Source organism: Meriones unguiculatus (assembly GCF_030254825.1).
Source record: "Meriones unguiculatus strain TT.TT164.6M chromosome 13 unlocalized genomic scaffold, Bangor_MerUng_6.1 Chr13_unordered_Scaffold_33, whole genome shotgun sequence".
NCBI lineage: Eukaryota > Metazoa > Chordata > Mammalia > Rodentia > Muridae > Meriones > Meriones unguiculatus.
Genome location: NW_026843645.1, coordinates 2,947,300 through 2,952,468, shown reverse-complemented (window position 1 = coordinate 2,952,468; position 5,169 = coordinate 2,947,300).

Sequence of the window (5,169 nt, the reverse complement as noted above, 5' to 3'; positions counted from 1 at the left end):
CCAGGGCCTGAGCTAACCTCACTCTCCCCTCACCTATCTATAGGCAAATTATTTTGGCTACCTGTCAAGAGCCATGCAGGAGCAACAGTAAAACAGCTGTAGAACTCATGGAATGTGGCTCCCCTGTTAGCATAGTCACAATGAGTTTGTCTTGGAGAAGCATAATCCTAAGAACTGATTTTCCTGAGGAATTGTGCTCTTATGTAGCATATCTCTACTTGTTGCCCTTATGATGCCCATACACCTCATAACATGAGTTGTATGAAAACTCTAAGAAGGCTTCTAGCTTGTCACTGGGCAATATCACTGGTATTTAAAATTAACAATGTTTGATCTCTTTCCACATGGTTACTGGAGCAGATTAATGAATTAACTACTGCCCTTGAAAGGAGCCATAGATATAGATTGTAAGCAATGACCATTATACTTAGAAAAAATTTGGAAAAATAGATTGTTTAACAAGGTCAGGGAAGATGTTTTTGCTAATGGCTCTGATGTAAAAAATCTTAGAGAACAATTTAAAGTTAAGAAAAGTACACTATTAATAGTAAAGCCATGGATGTTTTAAGGTTGATGAGCTGAAACAATAGCCCAAGGAAACATTAGACCTTCAAACTGGGTCTAAAACTGAGACAGCAGTTGATTCCCCTATATTTGTTTTTCCCCTCAGCTTCTTGATATGATTTAATAAAAAAGATTAATGAGTAGATACACACCCCTTTAAGATTTAAAGTACAGTTGCCAGTACCATGCCATTTTTTTTTATTACTGTTGTGCTATAGTACTACTTGAGATCTCGGATGAAGATACATCCAGAAAATCTTTTACTGTACAGGAATTTTTTTAAATCAATTCTGGGTTTTTTTGTTTTTCCATATGAAACTGAGAATTGTTCTTTCAAGGTCTGTAATGACTTGTGCTGGTGTTTTGATTGGAATTGCATTGAGTCTTTAGATTTATTTTGGTAGAGTGGCCATTTTTCTATGTTAATCCTACCAATCCTGGAGTATAGGAGATCTTCTGATATCTTCCTTGAAGTTCCTTTTTTTCATACAAGTCATTCACTTGCTTGATTAGAGTCACACCAAGGTACTTTATGTTGTTTGTGGCTTTTGTGAAGGGGTTTTGCTTCCCTAATTTCCTTCTGAGCTCATTTGTATTCTGTATACAGGAGGGCTTCGGATTTTTTAAATTTAATTTCGTATCCAGTAATTTTGCTGAAGTTGTTTATCAACTGTAGGAGTTTCATGGTTGAATTTTTAGTGTTATTAATGTATACTATCACATCATCTACAACACAAGCTGGACTGGATGTGGAGAAAGTGAACCTTCCTCCGTTGCTGGTAGGAATATAAACTTGTACAACCATTTTGGAAATCAATATGGTGCTTTCTCAGAAAATTATGAATAGTGCTACTAGAATATTTAGTTATACCAACCCTGGGCATATATTCAGAAGATTATCAACCATACAACAAGGACATTTGCTCAACTATACTCATAACAACTTTATTGACAATAGCCAGAATCTGGAAACAACTTAGATGTCCCCAAACTGAGGAATAGACACAGAAATTGTGGCAAATTTATACAAAGAAATACTATTCAGCAATTAAAAACAAGGAAATCAGAAGGCAAGTGGATGCAACTAGAAAAGATCACTCTGAGTGAGGTATCCAGAAGCAGAAAGACACTCATGGTATATACACACTTATATGTGGATATTAGCCATATAATATAAGGTTTAAAAATACTAAAATCTATAGTCCTAAAAGATCTAAACAACAGGAAGAACCCTAAGGAAGATGTTTAATCCTCATTCAGAAAGGCAAATGGGATAGACATCGGTAATGGGGGAAGATAGGGAACAGGGCAGGAAACTACCACAGAGGGCCTCTGAAAGAATCTACATAGCAGGGTATTGAAGCAGATGGTTAGGCTCATAGCCAAATTTTGGGCAGAAAGCATGGAAAAATATGGAAGATTCAGGAGGTAGAAAGACCTGGATGGGAGAGGCCCTCCACAAGGAGGCCAATTGAGCCAAAAAATAGGGCCCAGGAGGTCCTGTTCCAACCAAGGACCATGCATGAAGAACACCTAGAATCCCTTCTCAGATGTAGCTCATAAATATCTTAGTTTCCATGTGAGTTTCCTATTAAGGGTAACAGGGGCTGTCTCTGACATGAATTCAGTGGCAGGCTCCTTGATCACCTACTCCTGGAAGGTGCAGCCTTGCCAGGACTGCAAGGAGGAAGAAGGTGCAGTCATTCTTTGTCAGACTTGATAAGATAGGCAGCATAAGATAGTAGGGAAGTAGGACTTCCCTTATTAGTGGACTAGGAAAGACGGCATAGGTGTAGACGAGGGAGGTAGGTTGTAACTGGTTGAAGCTGAGGGAGAGGCTTACACCAGAAAACAAAGTGAATAAATTGTAATAATCAATAAAAAAGAAAAAAAATGAGTTTTTTTTTCCTGAAATGGTAGGACTCAGGCAAGTGTCTCTTAAAAACAACTAGAAAGAATAGTACTTCATCGCTTCACATTTTCCTTTTTCCTGTAATACTATATATAATAAGTACCGTTGATAAAATTCAGTGGTTTGTTATATATTCCTAGTATTATAATATTATAAAATATTGTACAAATCAAATTTTAATATGTTAAGTGTGTAAAAATAGTTTTTGACAAAGTGGCTTGAATTTTCAAAAGAGCAAAGAAGGTTTACTCAAAATTCAGGAGAGTGAAAATGGAAGGAAAATTGATGGAAGAATAAATAATATATAAATAAATTAATATCTCTTACACAGTAATTATAACATTTTGGTTATTGAGATTTAAAAAAATATACACAGAATATTTCTCAAGTAAACAATGTAAGCTATTATTAATAGCTCTTATGCATGCACCCCGAAGTATTTCTTTATATTATTCCTCTTGTCACTGAAAAGTGTTTTTTGAAAAGTCATGCCACTACACCGTGATGTTCAGGCTCTAATACTGACTATTCAATTCTTATTTCAGAGCACTGACTGCTTTTAGCCAAATTAGGACTGAAATCAGACAATGTTTGATTTCTGTGTCTAACTCAGGTCATAACTTTTGATGATACATTTTGAGTTCATCCACAATTTCAAAGTAAAATGATTGCCTTTCTTGAAATGTTAAATGTTCTCTCTCCCTCTCTCATACACACACACACACACACACACACACGCACGCACGCACACGCATGATACATGTAATAGCAGTTATTGGCAATAAAGACTTGAAATTGAAAGAGCCAAAAGAGTGTTATATGAGAGATTTTTTTAGGAAAGACAAATAAACAAGAAATAATGTGATTATATTAAAAATCTCAAAAAACAAAAGTACATGGTTCCATGAAAAAAAAATTGAATAATATTATATTTTGCACTCATGTGATTCAGGACAATCAAGTCCATTCTATCTTAGCACATGGTAAGCTGTGCCTCAGTAAACATGAGTGTAGATGTGTGCTGGAGCAGCCCACATCACCTGTTTCAGATGGATAATGGTGGAATTCCTCATTCAGTGTGTACAGTACATACTCTGGTTTAAATTGACTCAAGAATTTTAGGTAATTTTTGTGTGTAAACTGTATAAAATAAAGTTCCCCTAAACTTCTTTTTTGGTCCACTTTCTTCTACTGTCTCCTTCCATCCTTTTACACAGAGATGCTGTCCAACCTGGATGATAAAGAGTGTTCAGTAGGTACAGCAGAAGAATGGACATTGTTGTCTAGTCCATTCTGTTAGTTCCTGTCTTTCTATTGGAGAATTGAACATCCAAGTTGAGAGATTTCAATGAGCAAATTTATTATTTCCCTTTATTTTGTAGTTATGCTGTGGGGTTTTTGCCTCCTGATTTGATGCTTGAGATTATTCATTCTTTCTCTCTTGAAAGATCAGGAGTTATTCTAAAGAGCCTGAATTTATATGCAACTTAGTATTTTCAACTTGCACCTTTTAATATCCCTTCCTTGTTTAATATATTTTCTTTACATTTAATGTTTTGATTTTGTGTTCTGAGCACAATTTCTTTTTGGTACACATTAATTGTTGTTCTATATATGTTTTGTACTTTTATAGGCTACCCCTTTCTTCATTAGATTAAGGATACATTCTTCTATTATTTTGCTTAAAATATTTTCTAGGATTTTGATGTGAGTTTTTTCTTCTTTTTCTATTTCTATTATTCATAAATTACTTTTTTCACTTTTTAGATTTTCTGGATCTTTTGTGCATGGCTATTTAACATTTCTGTTGACACAATTGCTGTTTTCTTCTTCTTCTTCTTCTTCTTCTTCTTCTTCTTCTTCTTCTTCTTCTTCTTCTTCTTCTCATCCTTCTCCTCCTGCTTCTCTTCTTTCTCCAACTCTTCCTTCTTCTTTTTCTTTCTCTTCATCCTCCCCCTTCTCCTTTTTTTTCTTTTAAAAATAGTCACTTTACTTATATTTTCATCTGGAATAAAGTTTTCCCTTCCTCTAATCCTGGCATCTCTTTCCCATCTCCACTTCTATCCTGTCTAAATTCACCCTCATATTAAACAAGGAGGGCCATAATGTATAATAAGAAAATAAAATAGCAAAAAGACAAAAGCAAACACATCTGAGTAGGAAAAAAATGTAAAAAGCCCAAGTTGGGAAAGATGCAGACTTGTTCATACATGCAGGAATCTCATAAAATATTAAACTTGAAACAATAGTATACACACAGAGGACATGTAGCTTTAAAAATAGAAAAACAATCTTCAGCAAATTAAAATGAGAACTATGATAAAAACATTTTAAATGAATGCCAGAATTCTAGGACATGAGAATCCAAACTTGCCAGTGAGGGAAATCTTTGGCCATCTACCTTTTGGAATGTACTCTTAAATGTACAATTAAGAGTAGTTTCTTGGATAAAATGAGTGTCCCTTGGAGAAAACTACATTTTCATTTGCAAGCATTTATCAATTAGAGATAGGGCTAAGGACAGAACGCTAAAGGCTTGTGCATGCTGCCTCAGTCTCTCACAGTTTATCTAGTCTTCAGTCCTCTAAATTTATAGTGCTTTGTTCTTTGATATCCTCCATCCCTTCTGGCTCTTACACTCTTCTGCCTGAATTACTTAAGAGCCTGAAGGGCATATTCTGAGGTCTCTCACT